The 23,036-nt window shown below is 45.0% G+C and overlaps 1 long non-coding RNA gene across 1 annotated transcript; it reads left to right on the top strand.

The window, feature by feature from the left end:
- Positions 1–238: 238 nt before the first annotated feature.
- Positions 239–14,056, top strand: LOC109283496 (uncharacterized). Its single transcript, XR_002090660.2, has 4 exons — positions 239–859; positions 2,197–2,278; positions 3,994–4,049; positions 10,930–14,056. It is a non-coding gene; the product is annotated as an uncharacterized LOC109283496 (long non-coding RNA).
- The last annotated feature ends 8,980 nt before the right edge of the window (positions 14,057–23,036 follow it).

The raw sequence follows: 23,036 nt of genomic DNA, 5'->3' as shown, positions 1-23,036 counted from the left end.
ATGTTTATTTTCTTTGCATTTTTCCAGTTATATAAACACATCAAGATTTCTTTATTGCTTAGGATATTTGTTGCATAATTCCTCGTGAAAAAGAGACTATTTCATTTGTACAGGGAAGTTATGAATTTAGTTACAAAAATACAAAATTATGCTTATTTCAAGGTTTTTGAAATTGAGCACTGTCTTATATCTGAAGGATGGCATCATGAAAGAAATGCATGTATGATAAAATAACAAAAGTAAAGGAAACTTATGTATCAAGTTCCTATGTACATCCTACATGATGGAATTTTGATTGTAGGGTATCAAAAACTTTTAAAATGCTTATGAATTTGAGCTCATCTGCCTCCTCTGGGCTATGCCAACGCAACTGCTGTCCTCAGTCAGAGGTAGAGAGGATGACTAAGACTTGGGGATAATTTGAACAAGGAAACAAAGGGGCCCAAGAGTTTTTAAGACTGAAGATTAGGAAGTGCCTGAATGAGTGACATTTCATTGGAGTCTTGATCACAGAATGGCATTACCATGATGGAAGCACAAGAAAGGGGTTGCCTGGAGGGGAGATAAAGAAGGGAATGGAGATGTTAAAGGTGGAAAGTAAAGGTGACAAGGGGTGGATTAGGGGTCAGTCAATGGGATGGAGGTGGTGACCATGGGCTGGAGCCAAAGGGAAGAGGATCAGGGAAGTTATGAATACAAAATGCTTTTTTCTATTCTATAGTCCATTGATTACTTACTGTTAACATCAATTTGCTCACATCCAGGGGCAGATGTAGAGGGATGCAGTGGTATGGTCACACCCCCTCTTTTTGACTACATTGAAGGAACAGCAGCCAGGGACTTTAAGTCCTAGAAGAAGGTAAGTTTCCCCTCTACTGAGCACCCTCTCCCTTCCCCCCCTGTGCTCAGTGGCAGGTCCCCTCCCCTCTGATTTCCTGTCTCCCCCACCTGCCACTGTGCCCAGCTGATCCAGGGGTTAGGGTAACTCCACAGCCTCTTCTGTCCCACCCAGCTGAACTGTGTGGGGAGCTTGGCTTAGCAGGGTTAGTGGTAGTGGCAGTGGCGGGGAGCAGGTTCCTCCTCCCTGGCTGGTCCCCCTGGGTATTTCTCACTTGGGAGCCGGCTCAGAGCCAGGGAAAGCTGCCTACCACTGCTGCTGTTCCTGGCTGAGCCTGGCTCTGTGCATAACTGCTCTCCACAGCCCTGGTTGCTGTAGGGCAGGAGTGGTTGGGACAGCAGTGGCTGCAGGCAGATCTTCCTGACCCCTTCCTATGCTGAGATGCATAAGTAAAGAGGGAAAGTGCCACTGAGCACAGAGGGTAGGGGAGGGAGAGCTGAAAGTAGGGATTGGGAGAGTCTTACCTGAATAGGGGACTTAAAAAAAGTCCCCAGCGCTGCTTCCGCAGTGTGGTCTGTCTGCCCTGAGGGAAGTGGGGAAATTGGGATTTGGGGTGCAGCCACTTCTGCAGTGTCAGTTGCTGCTCCTGCACTCTCCTGTTTAAAATCCTGGATCCACCTATACAAACTTACTTTGCTCCCTAGGGATCACATATATATCTTTGGAGACCAGGAAAATGTTGTATGTGTATCTTTCCTGGGCCATCACACATTACATAAGTACAAGACTCTGCAAGCCCCACCTACCTGGGATTGTCTTTTGCATGTTCGCAAAGTTATGCCCCAAACGTTTTCCCTCTCCAGTATTAGACAGAGGGATTATTTTGATCAGCTTCTTCTCAGTGTTCCTCCAGCTGCCCAGTGATGCTTCTGCCATGTCAGATGCTTAGTGAAAATAAAACCAGAGTATCTTGGATATACACGTCTAATTTATTTTCTGAGTAATCTTGGAGGTAAGGAGTTGTTGAACCTAGAGAAATCTCTATATCTGTTCTAAATTATTTGTTTAATACCCAGTATTTTGTAGGCATTTACTTTAGAAGGCATTTAGATGCTAGTTTATACCATACCAGATTGTAAAATTCCATTTTCTATGTTTCCTATGCAAGAAATCAATTTCTAATCTACCATAACAATGAGACATACAATTTTACCCTTTATAAAAGATCCAGAACAAATCAAAACCCCCAACATCATGTCAGACTGGTACTGAACACAGGAAAATATACATAGCCAGATCTTTCCTTCTTCCTAGCCTGGCTGTTTCTTACTTTCTTTGGTGTGTCTGTTTTCTCACAGTATATGGGGGTGGTAGCCGTGGCTCTTGGCTTCCTGTACCCCAGTCAGAAGAGCAGGAGAGCAAGTTCCTGCTGTTGCCCAGGTAGGCTCAAATAAAACAATCAAGTCCTTGCTGATTCTCAGTTTAGTTTAACATTTCTATATTCCAACAAAGGAAACAATAGCTGGAAGCATGTAATGAGGATATGTACTGTAATCCATCTGTAAATACAGCATGTATACAGTATAATCCACCTGGATTTAGAAGCAAAAGATGGATTCTTTGCATGCTTCATTTACAGATGCATGTGTATACAAAACATTTTTTTATGTGCCACTGACAATGCTAAGGCCCATTCTTGAAATCTTTCACACAGGTAGACCAGTTCTCATACAAGTAATGCAGTTGACTAAAGTTGAACTACATATTTGAGTAAGGATACTCATAAACTGCAGTGTGAAACAGTTGTTTGCCTTGTATAATATCTTATGATACAAAAAATCCCCCTGCAGGTGGTAATTGTTAAAGGAAAGTATTTCTCAGGGAAAAGAAGGTACTGACCATTGGGTTAAATATGGACCAAAATAATCTTCCATACACTTTGTAAGGCTTAAGTTTGAGTTATTTATGTTAAATATTAACAGGAACATGAAATTTTGTACTTTTTATTATTCAAGATTTGCTTCCATTGATGAGAATGTTAGTGGATGAAATCCCATTAACTCTTGCTCATGGACAGGGATTATTAGTCTCAAACATCCTTAGATTTATACATTGTTCCTATTACAATTGCCCTTTAAAAACACTTGAGTTGCCTTTGTAGCTACAGAAGCTGCTGCACCATTCCTTATAATGTTATCAGAGGAAACGATTTGAGTAACACTATCTATGAAAAGGGTACAAAAAGTAATAATTTTAATTTATATTGTGCCTTTCCCTTGGAGATTTAATTTTGGTGTGCCTTACAAAAGATAATTAAATCCTGTCATGGATCAAACAAAATAAGATCATTCTTAGAGATTCCTAACAGAAGGCCCCTTCGCCTGAGTGTTTGTTTAAGTCTGCTCAAAAAGAAAGTCAAACTTGTCCACTGGCTAATTCAGACACTCTCCTTGGTATTTGCTCTAAAAATTATTATTAACAAAGGCTTATAATGTTAAAAAAATAGAGAGAGATTGTGTTTTCTTACTGCGTCCCTTGAGACCATTAGCATTACTTTTCCATCTATGGAAAGGAGAGGGCTCCCAGGATGCTTTGCCTGAGATTGGGATTATAACAAAGCTGCTGCTGGGGACTGTGGCCTCAAACAGATATTCATTTTTAGTGGGGAACGTGTGGGGATCAGTAGCTGCTCCAATTCTCAAGGCCTGGGGTAGTGGGGTAAAGCCCCCTACTGACTTCCCAGAATGAGGATCCTGGGTCTGGGGAACCAGCAGGTAGCAGCTGTTCTTCCACAGTAGGGAAAAGTAGTGGGGCTGTGAGTGCTGGTTTTGAATGTGCAGTGGTGGGGAGGGAAGGGTGGTGAAAAGTCGTGACTATACAGCATGTTCAAAGTCAGCATCAGTAGCCTCAGGGAGTGGAGTGGAGAGGAGGGAGCAGCATTGGGAAGGGAGTGTACAAGTGTTCAATCTTGCAAAAGAGTTTCTCACACAAGGGTAGACACCTGAAAGATCTTTCTTCTGAAAGAGGCATGTTTCCCTGGGGAGAAATTGAATGAATGCTTGTATTTTTTTTTACCAGGGGAGGGGTGATTATCCCAGTAAAAAATTACCACTTGCATGTGGCCTATGTTTTCCTTTCTCCCCTTTTTCAAACAGAGAAGCTGGTTGGAACGATCATGGAACAGCTTGATCTCTCACCTCTGAGGGAAAAGGTGAGTTCTAGCCCTTCTTGCTCTTGGATCTTTAGGCTAATGCTGGGGTCCTCAGTACTGGTTCTACTGTAAGGCCCCAGATTACTTCCTTGAACTGCTATCTTTTTCTTAGTGACCATGATCTTTATACCACAGGTTTTTTTACTACCAAGCCAGTGGGGGTTCTGGTACTAGAGGTTTCTTATCAAAAGCCATAAAAAATATGAACTTACAGCCCTCTTGAAATAAGTAAGAGATGGGTGAACTCAGTCAGAGAGTTATGAAAAATGTTTTTTGGCAATTTATAACCCAAAGAACCCATGAGTATCAGTTTCAATTGTTGGCTCTGGATTTAGGCCTTGTTCAAGTGGGGGTGGTGGTGGGGAATCCATCCTCAGACTGACCATGGCCTTTCCATTCGATAATAGGCAAATTTATTGACACACAGTGGTAACAGAAAAGAAACAATACAAACAATCAAGCAATTCTATAGCTACCAATCCTAGGGCAGTCATCAGAGTCAAAGTATATCTGGCCAGGATGCAGTAATCACTCTGAGGCACTCTCTTATATGTCAGCGATCTGGAGGTGGGATGCTGAGTAAGGCTGTGTGACGCTTCAGTTTGCGATTCGATTCGGGGAAGATCTGACCTGCTTTGGAGGCTGAAACTCTGAAACTCTGGCATCTCTAGCTGGCCAGTGACTGTGACTTCTCTGTGACTGCCCTTCCAAATCACAGCGTCTGGGGGGAGGGACATAGAAACAGCATAAAAGCCTCTGTGTTCAGCCTTTTCTGTCCCTTTCCTGAGCTGTTTCTGCCTGAGAAACAGCATCTCAAAAGGTACTGTGGCTACTGGCCTGACTTCGTAGTCAGTGGCCTGCTACTTTTTGCTGTTAGAATGGATTGGATAGGATATAGCTTAGCTTATCTTAGCATCTGTGTACTTCCAATTAATTTCTTTCAATTTATATTTGATTTTTGCCCCCCCAATACTTTTGAAAGAAAAGGCTCAGTGTTTTCCCTGGCAGTGTGATCCATCACTGTGCAGGGAGGCGCACACACACACACAGAAGAAAAAAAAATCAGCTATTCATAGAAGAAGAGATTCAGATTATATATATAGTAGTTATTAATATTATTATAGTTAGTTTACATATAGACTAAAGACAACACAGGAGAAGAAGACAGACAGAAATTCAGGTTGAGATTAACACACACAACACAGAAGTCAGAGTTCTAGAAGAAGGAGGAAGAGATGCGTTATTTTAGGTACACTACACAGAAGAACAAGAAGTAGTCACACATTCACATTAATAGCACATCACAGAAGAAGACACCATATATAATTATTAATAATCAGTCATAATCAAGAGTCATCATACCAGGCTCCAGTACACACACAAAACAACACAGAATAAAGCAACACAGAGCAGAAGTCACACACACTGCAGCACAGAAAAGAATAACATGAAGCGTGCTGGAAAGGCAAGTGCCAGTTCTTCTGGCAGGGGAGGGAGAGCAGGTAGGGGGAGAGCTAGAGCTGGAAGTTCTCCGTCCCCCACCCAAACCTAGATGCATCCTCTTCCCAAGCAGCCATGAGGCTTCTGCTGCCAGTGGAAGCAAGGAGGTGGGAGCAGTACCTGCTGCCCCTGCACCACCTACCCTAACTCCAGAAATAGGCACCAGTAGCAATGTCATCTTCCAGCATGAGCCTCCCACTACCAGAGGAGGAGCTGGAGCTGGAGCTGGAACCAGGGGATCTGTGCACCCTGGCACAAGCAATTCTGGGGACCAAGGGGGAAATCAGAGTTTGTGCTCCACACCCCTCAAAGTTCCCCTAGACCTAAGTCGTCTTCTCTGGAAAGCAGCACCTCAGAGGAGGTTGAGGCTGTGGAGGCTCAGGCAAGTGGCTCAGCTGAGGCACCTCCTCCTGCTGTTGTGCCTCAGCTTGCTGAGGGGGATAAGGCAGCATCCACACCGACAACCCAGAAGGGGGCGAGTAGCGTAGTGTAGGAGCATTTTGAGCTGGTAGGTGATCCCAGGTTTGATATCTGCCAGCACTGCTGAAGGTAGATCAGCTAGGACAAAGAGGTGAAACAATTTACCACCACAGCAATGCTGCTGCATCTCAGGAGGCAGCACCCCCTTGCCCTTCTTCCTACTCAGCCTGGCACCAGTGAGAGCATGCCCAAAGGGAAGTTCCCTGCTCACTCCAAAACCCCTGTCCCCCTGTAACAAGTTGCCCTCCCCAGCGCCATCTTCCTGGTCATCCGAGGGGGCTTGTCCGGGAGTTCTTCTGTCCTACCCTAATCTCATCTGCCACGTCTTGATGGAAATTATTATGCAAGCGGGAGACTGCCTATTATATTGGGGTATGTTGGGGGTCTCTCCTAGGATGGCCTGACCCCTTTTTTTCTCTAGCTAGGCCTCTCCGTCCAAACAGGGTTGGACTCCAAGGCTCTAGCTTTTCCTTCCAGTGCCCGGAGGCTCATGGCTCCCTTTTCTGCTCCTTTCTGGAACATGGCACTCCCTGGCCCAGAGGCATGGGTGCCAGTCCTATAGTAAGGGGGCTGCAAGTTCAAAGTCAGGATACAACCCTACCAGTCCAACCCCCCACCCAAAAAAAAGAATAAAATAAAAAACACTTGCAACCCCAGGTGCACCAGGCCTCCCTGGCCTTTTTAAGATCATCCTTCAAGTGCCGGGGTTTGTGTCATTCCAAACTGTGCCCTTACTGGCACTTGGGCTCTCTACAGCCCTGTCTCACTCTGTGCCTCGCTATCGCTGGGGCTGTGCCCTCACTGGTACTGGGGCTCCCACTGCAGAGTGGGTACCCAAAAATGAGGCCTCCTCCAACCCCTAATAGCCTCACCCAAATATCTGGTTTTGTTCAATAATAATAATAATAACTGCACATGCTCAATCAATGCAGGGGGTCAGTTTACATGAACTCTCTTCAAGTCTCAGCTCCACACCGCCGACTACAGTCCTGATTGTGAATGCAGTCATCATCTTGTAGGGGCTTCCGTAGCTTCCCCCTTCCTGTTGTGAACTGCTCCCCAAACTTCTTCCTGGAGCTCTCAGGGACACTGCTTCCCCTTCAACTGCTGACCTCCTTACTGCCGTTCAACCCAGGGTTTTTATAGTCCTGCCTCTTCCGGTCAGCTGACTAGCTGTCCCAGTTCAGCAGTTAACCCCTTCCTTACCATCCCTCCATGCCCAGAAGGTTCTGGCCTTATAGGGGCACACCTGCTTCCTCATGACAGGGTTAGGGTTCCCTGTCACACCCCCCAAAGCAGAGGCAGACCACCCTGAACCATTGGGGAAAGCTGAAGACAGAGGGGGGTGCATTCCCAAGGTGAGTGAGATCACCCAGACCATTGGGGAGATGCTTGCTCTGGATAACCAGCCCTTCTCCCTAGTTGAGCAGCCAGGGTTCAGGCAACTCATGGTGCTTGTTGGCCCCATTTTACCAAGTGCCTGCACACACCACCTTTATCAGGACGGTGGTGCCCTCCTTGTATGGGGCATGCAGGGAGTACTTGAAGGAGAAGCTGTGCAGGAAAGGGCAGCAGGTAGCCTTGCACTTCACCTTGGACATCTGGATCAGCAGGGGTGGCAATCACGCCTACCTCTCCCTCACAGGGCACTGGTGTGATCAGTCAGACTATCGGTGGACTTTCCTCCAAGCTGAGGTGCTGGATGAGTCCCACATGGCAAGGGAGATAATGGTGGCCGTGAACTGCATCATGCAGGGGTGGCTCATTGGGCAGGCCGAGCTTACCCGTGGGTTCATGGTCACCGACAATGGGGCCAATATGGTCGAGGCTCTCTGTGATGCCAACTTTGTTGGTATCCACTGTGTGGCACACAGGCTGCACCTCATAGGGATGCCTTGGAGGGAGACAGGGCTGCCAGTGATGGCACCACCAGCACTACTGCTACAAGCCAGCTGATTTCAAAATGCAGGATGGTGGTGGGCTACTTCCACTGCAGCGTCCAGGAGGGCAAAATGCTGTGGGAGAAACAGGCAGAGCTGAGCATCCCGCAGCACAAAATCATGCAGGATGTGGAGACTTGGTGGAACTCCACATACCTGATGCTTGAAAGGCTGGTGCAGCAACAGAAGGTCATCCATGAGATGGCCTTGCTTCGGGAGATTCGGATCAGTGGCCCCCTGAACAGAGCTGAGTGGGGTACCATCTCCCAGATCTTGGTGGTCCTCAAGCCCTTCCTTGAGGCCACCGAGACCCTTAGCGCTGGTGATGCCCTTCTTCGCCAGGTGATCTCTATAGTAAGGGAACTTCAAAGCCAAATGGAGAAGTTCTAGGGGATCAATGTTCCTGGCTGGGACAGGCCGCTGTTACCAGATGTGCAAGCACTGGTGAGGTGGCTGACGGAGGGCATCAGGAGACAGCTGGATTCCTTGTGATCCAGTACGGTCCACATGCTGGCAGGCATGTGCGACCTGAGGGTGAAGGGGAGCATGTGCACTGGCAGCACCAAAACCCTCAATCAATGGATTCAGGTGCTGGTCAACAAAGTCAGGGAGGCTGAAGGGCAGAGGCGAGGGGATTTGGAAGAGGGGGATCCACTTTCCCGTGTCAGCACTCCCAGCACCGCCACTGGCACCAGCACCAGCACCAGCCAGCCTCCTCCATGCTATCCACTGCCAATGTGGGCCAAGGGCATGGCTTCAATACTGTGGTCCAAACGCACCAGACCCCATCCTTGGGCAGGTAGCACTGGGCCTTCAGTAGCTACCTATCTCGCTGAGGATGTGGAGCCACTGGACTGTGACCCCTTGGCTTACTGGGCAAGCCACAGCCAGATGTGGCAGGATATATATATATTTACACCTCCCCCGCCCCCCATAAGCCAATTTCCAAAAAACAAACCTTTGAACACCATTTTCTATGTCAACATCAATGACCTCTATAAACACTAAAACATTCTTCCTGCCCAGGCAATGGTTTAAAAATATGCTTTCCATCATTAGAAGAGAAGCTTCTTTAGTAAAGAATCACAAAATAAAAGTTACCACAAGAGGGAAAAAATTCAGTTGCAACTTCTGAAAAAGCCTTACATTGTTTTCCCATGAATGTTAGTATATCTTTAAGCTATGACCAGATTCTAAGTGTAGTGGAGCTCATTTACCTTACATATTTTTGTGATGAAATATCAGTTTAATAAAAATGATTTTATTCAGTGCTGAATTGTGTTTGTTTTGTTATTGTTTCTTATAGCTTGCAGAGCAACTACAAATCTATACAAAAGAGAGAATTAAGACATTTTAATCAGCATAAGGTTCCTGCTGACCTTTCACCCACATGTAAAAATAAAATTGCTTTCATTAGTTACATAATTATATTTCCTCCCTAAAAGATGAAGCTATGTCACAATATTGATGAGACTGTTAGAATTAAATAGATGCTCTTATTTAAGACAAATGCCCTCCTTACAAAAATGTTTTCACTGGGAATATTAGTGCTTTAAAAAACAAAACCGAATGTCACCATCAAGTGATGAATTTCAGCATTTTGAATATATTTAAATAATAATTTTGGCCATAAACTGGACCCTTTATCCTTTGTCCTCCTGCTGAAGTATTTAAGAGCCAGAGTTAAAAGTAGCGATGTGCCATTTACCAATATATGGGCACAAATGTCTGGGTATGAGAGGCATGTATGAAACTAGTTTTTGATAATCCTACTGGCTGGGCATATACCTAGACCTGGGCCATCCAAAGGGGCTTCCATTCCTAGAGCAAGGGCTTGAAACTTGAAACTCCCTGTATCCAGTGGTGCCTTTAAAATAGCAGGAATTTTCCATGTATCGAAAAAGAGCAGTTGGATTTTCTGGCACATACTCAGGTTACTCCATTTGAAAATTCTCCTGTATACATACCTGTCTTTTTACTCTTCGAAGAGCAGAATCTATTTAATTATCTGAAATAGTTTACATGCCATATTTACTTGATTCTAAGATGAGGCTTTCCCCACTCCTCCCTGCGGGGGGGGGAGGAACAGAGGCTGTGGAGAGCTGGGGGTGGTGCAGGTGGCAAGGGGGCAGAAAAGCTCCAGGGAGAAAGAGGTGGGTAGAGGGTAAGGCATCCACCTGGCTTTCCCTGCTGTAGCAGTTAGGGGCCATGTGCATTCAAAACAACCCTCTATTATTTAGATTCTATACCTGTAAAATTATTTAAAAAATATAAAATTTCCAGGTATAGAATCTAATTACTGGGGGAGGTTGTCTTAAATTCAAGGTTGTCTTAGATTCAAGTAAATATCATATTTATGTTCCCCATGTTTCAGGCATAGTCCAGTTACTGTCAGCCTATTATTTTTATATCAATTTCTTTTACTTTTTCAGTCACTAATTCATTTCTCTTAAATTGAAAACTAATAGAAGAAAAAGTTAATGCAACTTCTGTTGCTGAGTCACAAGTTTTGCATTCAATTTTACAGTCCTGTTATAGTCTAAGACAGAACAGTCAGTAGTCAGAATAAAAATTTTAAAAGATTTTCTAAAAATACAAGGATTTATTGAATGAATCATTCCTGTCTTTCTGGAACACAACAGAAATTCTCTTAAGGAAGGATGCTTTCAGGAGACCTAACACTGCCATCATTTCTCACAGAAAAATTCTAACTTTGGAATAAATGTTTGGTGGTTTGGGTCAACAGAATATAGTATTGACTGAATATTTGGGAGTTTGATGCTGCATGTAATCTCAGCCTCATTTATTTCTCTATATCTGGCTTCTTTCTTTGTGTTTTTGCCTATAATAGATCTCTATAATTCTATTTGGCTTTTGACCTGATAACTCATCTCCTATTGATTTTCTGTATTGTAATTCTAATTTATAAACCATCTCACTTATTTTATTTTTTCTTTCAGAACACCCTGTATTTTACATTACATTTATCTCTACCTTCAGAAGACAACAGTTTCCACATGTCTTACTGCATTGTCCTGCGTATTTCTTCTGACATACTGTCTTGTAGAATGCCTTGAGAGAGAGCAAAGGTTAGCTATGAAATAGAATCCTGTGTTTGGCATTCAGAAGAATTGTCTGTATAAATTTAAACTGTAGTGGGAAACTCCTGCAGATACAAGATTCTGCATTAAAGGATCATGAAAGCAAGACCTTATTTTCTTTAACAGTTACAAGGGAGAGAAACACAAAAGCTACTGGGGAAAAACAAATTACTACCTTTTTTAGCAGATGGTACAGTGTATTTCATGCAGATCTGAAGTGTATGTTTATGGAGCTAGACATTGGTAATTATTCTCAAACAGAAGAACAGTAATTATTTCTTTCAGCATGGAGGCAATTCTGATTTAATTAGATGGACTGAAGAACCTGGCTCAGTCAATGATACTGACTAACTCCAACAATTTAAAGACAGTTTAATGGAGGATAGCTTTGAACCAACTATTGAGACGTTTGTAATAATCTGGTATCTGGACAGTTTTGTCAGTAGATATTTTCTTCATGACTTGTAGTTTTGTGGTATCCTGTGGTTGGTGCCCTCACCATCACCACTCTGTGTCTATTCACCAATGTGAACATCATCATCTAGGTGATGGTGCCATGCTCGTTGGCAAACCATATATCTTTTCTGAAGTTTTAGAGGTTATTTCTGTTGCTCTCAGTGGATAAGAAATACATCTACATATAGCTGGTATTTAGTTACAAGCTGTAGTGGGCCAGTAGGGGGTGCTCCTGCATTGAGCCACCCACCTCACTGTGCCCGACCACCTTCCAGGCTCCGAGTGCCTCCCTGGGGGTGCCTCATGTCTGGCCAACCCCCTTTCTGGGGTTGGAACACCCACTAGCCTGGGGGTTCCACTGCCACCACCCAGGGCTGGGCTTGATTCTGGCTCTGTACACCCTGGGAAACACAGGCCTAGTAGCCCTCAAGGGTACTTGTTTCACTTTAAGAACTTGGGATGCTTCCCTCAGTCAGAAGCACAAGTAGTGGTCTCCCTTAGTCAGCTGAACCAAAGGGACCCCAAGGCATAATCTAGACCCACTCCCAATAAGTCTTCCATGCTAGGTACAAAGGAGAACTTTATTGGTTATAGAGGGTAGGGTTAGAATAGGGTACAGGGTAGAGCAATATCAGAGAAATCCCATAGAGCAAACTCCCCTGGTTGGGTAGCCTTTTGATTATGCACCTGAGTTACTGCAAGCTATATATCTAGTTAGATCTCAGGTAGCTTACTCACAAGTATCATCCAGGGGCAGTTGGAGATTCCCTCTGGAGGCAGGCAGTTCCTTGATCATGAGTTTTGAGAGAGAGAGCAAGTTTTAGATGGTAAAGCTCTTCTGTCTCTGAGTCTCCCTCATGGCTGCTGCCCCCTCCTCCTGGGCAGTCCCTAACTTATATAGCCCTTGTGACCTCATTTACTTGGTCCAATGGAAACCAGCACCTGTTGGCTGTCTGCCAACCAATTTGAAATACATCACTAGTTGCCGGGCAGACTCTAGCCCACCAGGGGGAATCCACTCACCCAGGTATGTGATACTAGTCACATAGGCAGAGGGAGCAGGTTTCCCCCCTTCTCAGGAATGTACCCAGCTCAGGTTACCTAAAGAGATAGGGTAAAGGTGTATATTCTCTACTGGGCCCATCCTAATCAAATTGTCACAGGGCAGTGTTTTTGGGGGAGAGACAAAGGTGGCTTTCTGTCACACAAGCATGCTGTTAATTCTAACGTATGTAATAGAAGATCAGTGGCTCAGAGGAATGTTGTTAAGATCATGGTAGCACAGTATGGGGTGGAAGACTTATGATCTAACTGGAGTAAATGGATAAAGGAGCTAAAAACTATTTCTGGCCTTTGTCAAAAGGAATTTCTTAATGCTAATACTAAAATGCCCTATTACTGTAATCCAGTAAATGATGGAAATAAGTGATGGAAATAGATTTATTATAACATAAAATTTCAAGATTTTTATGGCAGCATCTAGGAGGCCTTGTCACAGTCCAGGACCCCATAGTGCAAAGCACTGCACAAAAACAGAAGAAAAATATAGTCCTCTATTCATAGATTCATAGATAGTTAGGGCCTGGGAGGGACCTTGTAGATCGTTGGGTCCAGTCCCCCCTGCACTAGGCAGGAAAAGGCAACTGGGGCCAGTCTAAGCACGGACTCCTGACGGACACCACTGGCCACTTCTCGCTAGGATGACACAGATCCGTTCATGAGAACTCTCTGGGTCCTACCATGCAGCCAGTTTTCCACCCACTGAACTGTTGAGCAGTTAAGCCCACAATCTTCCAATTTTTCCACAAGGATATTGTGGGATACTAGATCAAAAGCCTTTTATAAGTCTAGATATATAATGTTGACCTTCTCTCCCATGTTCAGATGATGAGAGACCTGTTCACAGAAGGAGATGAGATTGGTAGGACAAGACCTACCTGTGATGAAGCCATGTTGGCTATCATTCAGAATCTTATCCTCATTGAGTGTATCACACGCAGATTTTTTAATGAGTTTTTCCAGGATTTTCCCTGGGATGGAGGTTAGGCTGATTGGCCTATAGTTGCTCGGGTCCTCCCTCTTCCTCTTCTTGAAGATGGGGCACAATGTTGGTCCTCTTCCAGTCCTCAGGGATCTCCCCTGTGTGCCTACAAAGTCTACAATCTCAATACAAGAGGAGAAAATAGGTGGGTCTAGGTAGATGGGAAAGTACAAGCAAATAATGAGACAATTCTGGTCAGTAAAATAGGCAGTCATCTCAGCACATCAGCAGCCTAGCTACTAGGAACAAGTGTGTGCTTTAAAGTAGGAAATTTTAGGCTACATACATGAGAAATATGTTTAAATGTTCCTAAATCTTAGTGGGAGCAGCACAAATTTGAGCTGGGGATTTTTGCCTCAGCGCACATGCCTGAAAGAGAGAGAGAGAGAGAGAGAGAGAGAGAGAGAAATAGAGAGACAATCAGTTGGGCAATGTTTTATTGATATATTTTCAATGTTACAGCAATTTGGGAGCCTACTAGTGTCTGTATCATCATAATAAAATAAATTCTAAATATCTATGTGTTTTGATGTTTGCTTTTGGTTTTCTTATCATAGAACAATTAGAGCTCCCCCTGATCCCTTCACTAACTAGGATGTGGGGACAGCTGCCCCTGCAGCCACAGGTCCTGCCAGAAAGTCTCATCCTGTGTAGCAGCTGGGCATGATGGATGTGCAAAGGAGGGATGTGGGGTTTGTAGAAGGGGGGGTGGGAAGGGGTGTGGGGAGATGTGGGTGGGTATGGAGGAATGTGGAGGGAAAGCAGGTGAGTATGTGGAGGGATGTGTGGGGGGATGCAGGTGAGTGTGTGGAGGGAAGTGTGGAGGGATGTGGGACACATGGGGTGTGTGGGTAGGTGTGGGGAAACTGAGGGTGTAAGGGGACTGTGGGGGGGGGTGCTCAGGTAGGGTGGATCCCCTGCCCCCCATAGGATGCAGTCCCCCCACACAGCACATGGACTGCCGCACCACAGGGCCACAGACCCTCACTGCAGGGCCCATAGCTCTCCCCTACAGGGCCCCAGCCCCCTCTTTCCAGAGGGCCCAAATCCCCTGCAGGGCCCCAGTTTCCCCCCCCATAAGGCCATAGCTTCCCATTGCAGGGCCCCAGACCCCCTTGCAGGGCCCACAGCTCACTCCCACAGCAGCAGTGGCCATGGGGCTCCCAGGGCCCACTGCTGTTGGAGCTCCCCCATGGCGCAGCATGGCCCCAACTGCCTCAGAGCCATCACTGCTTGTATCACCTGTTGTGGGTGTGACCTGGCTCAGTGTGGTGCTGCGCAGGGCTGTGCACCTTTCTGCAGTCCCGGGCTGCTTGGGCTGTCGCCCGGTGGCCAGTGCTGCTCACAGGGACCATGTGTCATGCTGGGCTGTTGCAGGGCCAGCCCAGATCAGCGTGGCGCCACGCAGGACTGCGTGCCTTTCTGCATTCCCGGGCCGCTCAGGCTGTTACCCAGAGGCCAGTGCCACTCGTGGAGACCATGTGTCCTGCTGGGCTGGGTCCTGCCTCTACAGGCCCCATGTGCTGTCAGACCAGACTGGTTCTGTGGAGGCAAGATCCGGCTCAGCAGGACACATGGTCTCTGCGAGTGGCACTGGCCCTTGGGTAACAGCCTGAGCGGCCCAGGGATGCAGAAAGGCACACAGTCCTGCGTGGTGCCATGCTGATCTGGGCTGGCCCTGCAACAGGCAGCACAGGTTGGTGCTGGCTCTGAGGTGGCCAGGGCTGCACCATGCCATGTGGGTTCTGGCAACAGCAGGCCATGAGCACCCCTTGGCCTCTGCTGCTGTGGCAGGGGACCCATGCCCCCCAACCAGCCTCCCCACCCACACACAACCCTTTCCACAGTCCTGCCACACAAGCACAACCCCCCCACCCCATACCCACAATTCCACCCCTCCATGGTCCCTACTTACCCCCAACAGCACCTGGGTCCTGGTCACACCGGATCCTTGCTCAGCTTCTGCTTGGCCCAGCATGCTAAGAGCGCGTGCCCCATGTGCTGGAGCAGCAGACGCACATAGAGATACTTTGGCCAGAAACCAGAGCATCTCTCTGGAGGACCAGCTTCTGGGTTACCTCAGCGCATGGTCCAGGACTGTACCCTGTCCCGCTTTTTTCCCCCGTGGTTTTTTTTTGATACCTGGACATCCAGTTATCAAATTTTGAGCCCACACTGCAAATATGCAGCACAGGGAACATTTTTTCATTCTCAGCATGCCTCTGCAGTGTCTCAAATGGGTTTGGGATGCTGCAAGAGGCACATGCGTGCTCATCTGGATGTGACCAGTGAGTGTAATCTGGAGGCTAGAAGGGACTATTATGATAGTCTAATCTAGCCTTGTAAAAGACAGGTCATAGAACCTCCCTATCCATCCTGGAATTCAGCCCAATATTTTGTGGTTGGACTTTTGGAAGGTCAACTGGTCTTAATTAAAGTACTATGGGTGGCGGAGAATCCGACAAATCTCTTGTTATTTTGTCATAATGATAACTGGATAAGTGTTAAAAACATGTGGCTTATGTCCTGTTTGAATTTTGTGTTTTCTCTTTCTAGTTCAGTAGGCCAGAAAATTTGGTAGGGTGGGCAATAAAACACATTGTCCCATTTTTGTGGGTACTTAAAGAAAAAATTTCCAACCAGCTCTATATGGTAGAGCTGCGTGCACTCACATGTGCATCTACATATACACATGCTGCATCCTTTGTTATTTGAAAAGGGATATGTGGGATAAGGCTCAATTTCTCAAAATGTGTCTTATTGAAGAGAGGAATTAATGAACTAAAACCTACTATTATACTTAGGTGGAGGACAGTATCTGGGGCAGCAGATGTAAATTTTAGGATGTCACAATAAATGCACACCTTTACTTGTACGGTGGCACTTAGAACAATTTGTTCAGACTGGATCATCACAACCTTTTTTATTGCCTTAAAAAGATGTGAACAGGACGAGCAAGGTTGATCAGAGTTAAAATATATGAAGTATCCATTTGGGGAGGTGCATAAATCTTAAGTGTGCTTGAGGAATGGACAAAGGGGACCTAAGGGCTTAAGTCACCTTGAAAAAAAAGGAGAATGAGAAATTTTCCTGTTACAGATTGTTAAATTCTGAAAGTAGCCTTTCCTTTCTTGTAGCCATAAGCATCTATTTTTGGGGAGGTTATTAATTCCTTTCCATCCTCACTAGGGGAAGGGGAAATAGTAAATTGGAGTAAGGGAGATAAAGGTTAGTGTCACAAACAGATGTAAGAATATGTTGGGGAGCTTGTAGAATATCATGCATAGATATTTTCCTGAATTAGTTTTACTAATATAGCATCTGACCCCTATTTGTAGTTCATGTTATGCTGTTTATTTTTATTGTTTTGATGCTTGCAAGAACTACAATATTTGATGGTTTGTATTTTTATAATCTTGTCAGGATTGGGCAATATGGTAATGATTAAGTGCTACTCTTCAGACCAGTGGAGGCCAGTCTTTTTGGCAGGCTTAGCCCCATACCCACCCTAAGTGACACTCCAGTTCACCTCTCCTACCAGTTCTGCTGCTTTGCTTTTGGCTCCCTGGCTTATCTGCCATTGTTCTGCCTGTGCCACATGCCACACACAGAAGCTGCTTGTGTCACCTGTGGCATGCATACCAACCACTGTTCCAGACAATACTCTTCCCATTTTTGAGGAGTGATTCCTGAGAATTTGCATGGCTATGCATAGGTGGCGGAAGGAGGGGAGGGCTAACAGGGCTTAGCGCATCCAAATGCGGGACTGCAATAGGGCCACAAGGCAGCCCAGCTGTGGGCTTCCAGTGGCTGCAACAGGGGTGGGGAGGGGTGCACACACAGCAGTGAAGGAGGCAGTGAGGCTGGGGCTGGAGCAGGCACTGTCTACCCAGGGTGGGGCATGGGATGGAGCCATGAGTGACTTGTCCAGGGGGCTCATCTCCTGGCACTGTGTGCACCCCAGGAGGCATGGAGGTGTGTGCCTTCACTTCTGCACGGGATAGGAAGGGCTGCCACTGCGGGCTGGGGCTGGGGCAGTGCTGGGCACTTCCCAGAGGGGGGTTGGGCCGGGCTGCGCTTGGGGCGGACAGGAGCGGTGCTTGGAGGGGGACTATGGAGGGAGGCTGCAGCCACCCCAAAATTTGCTGTAGCCCCCAACCCCCCCACCCAGCACTGCTGCCGCCCAGCCTGAGCACAACATGGCCCATCACCCCCACCAGGAAGAGCCAGTGCAGCCCTAGCCCACAGTGGCAGCCTGCCCTGCCCTGCACAGAACTGGTACATATGCCCCTCAAGCCCTCCCAGGGTGCACTCAGGGTGGGAGCTGCCACCCGCTCCCCGTGCTGGGTCATGAGCCATGCCCTGGCTGTGCAGGACCTGCTCCTGCCCCAGTCCCACTCCCTCCCTCACTGTCATGGGGTGAGGGGGTGCAGATGGAGGCCCCAGTAGTGAGGGAGGGAGTGGGGCACAGGCAGGGGCAGGGGCAGGGGCTGGGATGAGTGGGGCCCTGGCTGGGCCACGTGTCAGCAATTACCCTAGGCCCTGCTCCTGCCTGTGCCCCACTCTCTCCCTCACCATTGGGGCCTCCATCTGCCCACCCCCAGGCCTTTTCCCTCCCCCTGCCCTTTCCCCCATAGATATACTTGCCGGGGGGTGCATACGTGCTCTCGCTCAGCCCCCCCAAATAATTTTTTCTCCCTCTGCCTATGTGGTTATGCATATTAGGGGCATACATGAGTCAAAAACCATGTCAAGCAATGGTGGTTTACACACTGAAGTAGGAGGTCATTAGTAAAGCTAACATTTGGAAAATAGTTCTGTAAGAGACTGATACCTACAAAATTCCTTAAAAATCTGAACCTACTAGTCCCAAGTGCAGGAAATTCTCCCAGCACTTAGTGGGTGAGAGCTTTGAATTCCAACGTCTTAATTATCTTTTTCCTTATCACAACTTTTCCATCTTTGTGTGGCTGGCCTTGGGCTAGCCCTCCCTCAGACTCCCATTTCCAAATACCTATTACTGTTTTCCTGCAGGGACAAAAAGATGCCACACAAAGAAGTAAAAGAGATAATGCCAGAAATTACTAGGGAAAGTATAAATGAAGGATTAAATGAGAAAAAAACCCCTACACTTTATGATGCTGAATTATAATTGTCATTCAGGACAAAATAACATATGCAGCAGCCCAAAATCTACAGCTTTTAGGTAAAAACACCCATGTCATTAACAAAGCAATTATCTTTTTCTTGTTCAGCTAGGGCCCCTCTACACATGCAGGTAAAGGTGTGATGGGATCTAACGTGCAATCTGCGCAATCACATCTCCTGTCATCCCACACATCCATGTCAGGAGGCATGATTGTGGGATTGCACATTAGATCCCACCACGCCTTATTGCCTGTCCCAATCCTGATTTCATGTACCTCCAAGGCTCGCAGATCATGGCAGTGGCAATTTCCCAGCCCTGGACCTTTCACACAACTCTGAGGTTGGAAGACCACAGCAGCTGTGATCTCCCAATCCTGTGGGTTTCACATACCCTCAAGGCTGGGAGATTGCAGAGCGCATCGCAGCTGCTGGGACGCAGACAGATCCTGTTACCAGAAGGCATTCTGAGGGGACCCAGTGTCTGCAGCTGTGGGACTCTGTATTTGGGGCTGAGAGTCCCCTCATTTGAGGGACTCCCAGCCCCAGCTGGGCATAATTCAGCCCTGCAACTGGGAGCCTTGTCAGTTGACAGGTATCTCAGCTGCTGGGGCAACCCTGCTACATGTGCAAATTAAAGCTCAATAACGACCAGCTATAAAGTTAGTACACATTTTCAAGGTCTAAGTTTATAGCTGGATGGAGTTTTTTATAGTGTGATAGGTATTTTGCACATGTAGCTGCCCTCAAGGTAATTGTGAAATTAATTATGTGACATCTGTAATATACAGAGGGTGGCCTACAATACTTGATTAGAGCAGAATGATATTGCTGGAAAACTGTTTTCATAGGAAGACTCTGGGCACTTTAACCAAAAAAAATAAAAATGAAGAGATGCTGTATTATAATATAAAGGTGACATTTTATCACAGGTGTTAATAGCCTGTAACTGAAAACTGTTTTTTGATTGCAATAAGAATTTCAAACAAGGGAAGAAGTTATAAAAAACACACAGGCTAAATTATGTACTTGGAAGTGCATACGCAGCTTCTGCTGCAGTCAGGGGGACCGTGTCTTTTTACAGCTTTGTGTTCTCAAGGGTTTTGAAATCTACTGAAATGCAAGAACATGTTCTCTGCCAGTTTCTTATTTAATCCTGCATATCTCTGTCAGACCCAGGAAACCTCCTCTTCCTCCTCTTAGCTTTATACCTCCAACTGTAAAGACTCCCACTAATTTAGTAGCAGCAAACTCCTGGTGTTTGAAAAGAACAGCTCAGTTTTATTGTTGGAAGTAACTTTCCTTAAAGCCTTTCACACCAAATCCTATTACATAGTTCAGGGGTTCCCAAACTGTGGTACATGTATGTCTGGGCGTATGTGAGACATCTCTGGTGGGTACACAGGAAAAATGGTATAATGGCAGATTTAATTTCATTATAATAATAATAATTGGCATTAAGGGAGTTAACATATATAAAACATATGCTGGTAGGGGTATGTGGCCAGCTGGTAAATATGGAAGGGGGTACACAATAAGAAAAAGTATGGAAACCTCTAGCATAGTGGATACTGCTGTTGATTAACATGAAACATAGGTGCTGCTTTTCTTTGTGATGGTCCTGATCCTGTGTTCACTTAAATCAGCAACTTAGGTCAAGTTCGAATTGATTTCACCATACCCTAACTGAAAAATTAATTATTCACACTATTACTCATTTGTTAAAGAAAAAGTTTAGAAGACCAAACTAACCTAGGTTAGTTAGTTCATTGGTTCTATAGACTTTTTTTTGTATCTCTTTGCTATGCAATATTACTGACTATATTTTAAGTTATTTATACCACTGGCAAATGCTATTTGTTAAACTTTGCAGGACAACTAACAGTGGCAGCTAGCTCATGTTTCATTAGTTTATGTCATTCTTTGGCCACAGATGTCAAAGATATTATTATGTCAAAGATGTCACACCTAAATACATACTGATCGCCACTTAGAAAGCCACAGAACAGGACAGGTCTCTGTTCCTGATTAAAATACTTGTGGCTGTAGTAGATCCTGGGGCCACATTGTAGATGTCCTTTTTATGTAACTTTGAATGAATAGCAGCTAATTTGTCAAACACCAAGATTTGTACAGATACCATGAAAAGATATATCAAGACTGACAATAACTACAACTATTTAGTATAACAAGTATCTTAGTCTGGCATCATTGCCCCCAATTTGGGAATTATAACAAAAGAAATTTGCTTACAGGTTTGACATACTGCTAACAGGCAGAAACTTCTGTTATGCAAAAAGACACCATTGTGTACTTAATTTCTTATTTTTGATAAGGCTAGGTCATTTTCCTTTTAAAACATTTTTGTTATACAGTATTAACTAGCTATGGTACTTTGCACACCTTGAGTAAACAACACACATAATGTGTGTTTGCATGTGTGTTTTTATCTGCACAATTTCCCTTTATTTTCTTCTTTATTATTTATTTATTTACCTGCACGTGCTAAGCAGCTTAGCAATGTCATGACACTATAAATCATGCATTGCTTTATAGTAAGAGCCTTGGTGACATGTTGTAAATTTGCAGACTGTCTATGATTGAATACTATTATAGATATTAATATACAACCTATCAACTGCATTTGTTTTTATAGGTTAGGGGATGAACTGCATTTGTTTTTATACAGTGGCTAAATTTAGCTGTATTCCAGTGGGAAGGACTGGGAAAATGTAAACAATATATACATAAGTTATCCATTTTTAAGCAAAATCCCAAGTGTGGATGTAGCAACTGAATCACTGGTTCTGATTTCAACTGTGGACTCTGTATCATGGGCTATCATGTATGAAAAGCTAAAAACCCACTTTTGTTCACAGCTTCTTTTGCCTTCTTCTTGTGGATATGAAGTAATAGATTTCCATCTTCTTGGTTATATGTTGTGGTAATGTAGTTTAAAAGCATTGCCCTTAGTGGTGATAAAATGACGACACATGAAAAGACTGCTTCAGAAGTAAATAGAAATATTTTGCAGATATTGAGCAAATGTAGTATTTTTATAATTATTTGTGGCTGCCAGCCTATCACTTTTCATTTTTACATTTTTGTTTTTCCCAGTGTCCTTCAGAAGGTATGTTATGGACCCAGTAAATCAAATCCTGAATTGCTTTGGTATGACTAGCATTGGAGACTTTTTTTGCACATGAGCAAGCAGCTTTCTGTTGCTAGTGTTAATTTTGCTTTGTGGAACTATAAGGGTGAATCCTGTGAAAATCGTTTTCCTGACTGCACCTATTTTATTGCTTCTGACAGTGCTGCAGCCAGCTTCTGCAGTGCCTGAAATGCAGGTACAGTTTTTGATTGCTGAAACATAAATACTCATAATTAATAAAAAACCCCCCAACTTTATTGCTCTCTCTCTCAAGTGCCCTGTTTAGCAAGAATGTTAGCAACAGAATTATTACAATAAAACTGAGCTACTCTTTACAAACAGCAGGAGAGGAGGGAAAAACCTAGAGAATTAATATAAAAATGAAATATAGTTTTGTGAAATTTTTTTGAGGGCATTGCAAATCCATGCAATTGTAGATAAAAAGCAAGAATATGAACAGAAATGATATACTATGGATTTTAATTTATTAACTGAATTTTACTGAAAACAACTTTGTTGAATAATTTCTTGAATGCTTTTAAAATAACTAGTAAAGTTCTGACACCCAAGTTATTTTTTAAACCTCCTTTTTTCCTGCCCCTTACCAGGAATATTGGGTAAGAAGGATGTATTTTGTTGTAGAGGGGTCATCCTTGGGGGCTGTCAATTTGGAAGCTATAACCCTCCTTTCACTTCGCTAATTATTTTGTTAAGGTCCTTAATGTTGTTGGCCATTTTTTCTAAAAATGTTGCCATTTGGGGAATTTTCTTTTGGACTTGGTGGCTTTACCTTTTGGGCTGTCTGGTTAGCTGAGATATTTTGTAACTGAAAAACAGTGTTAAAGGGTTATTAGCATTGTGGCAGAGCATAGTTGGGGTGCTTGCCATGTGACTTGGACGGCCGCAGGCTGGAGAAGAGCCAGCAGCGAAGGCAGCCGGGAGATAACCCGTGGGTCATTTTTTAAAGGGGGAAGGTATGTGGCAGAGCACCAGCAGGGTGCTCACCACTCTGGGGCTGCTAAACACTCTGTGGGAACTTGCTTGCGGAGGAGCAGGGAAAAGCCTTCCCCAGGAGGCTTCCATTTAAAATGGAAAAGTGGGCGGCAGAGCACCTCTGGTGTCTGCCACTTTAAGAGCTGGTAGCAGGTGATGACCCATCTCTGATGAGTGGCC

The sequence above is a fragment of the Alligator mississippiensis genome, chromosome 2 (assembly GCF_030867095.1).
Source record: "Alligator mississippiensis isolate rAllMis1 chromosome 2, rAllMis1, whole genome shotgun sequence".
Classification (NCBI taxonomy): domain Eukaryota; kingdom Metazoa; phylum Chordata; order Crocodylia; family Alligatoridae; genus Alligator; species Alligator mississippiensis.
Note: the sequence above shows the minus strand (reverse complement) of the source record. Positions and strands in the feature narration are given on the sequence as shown.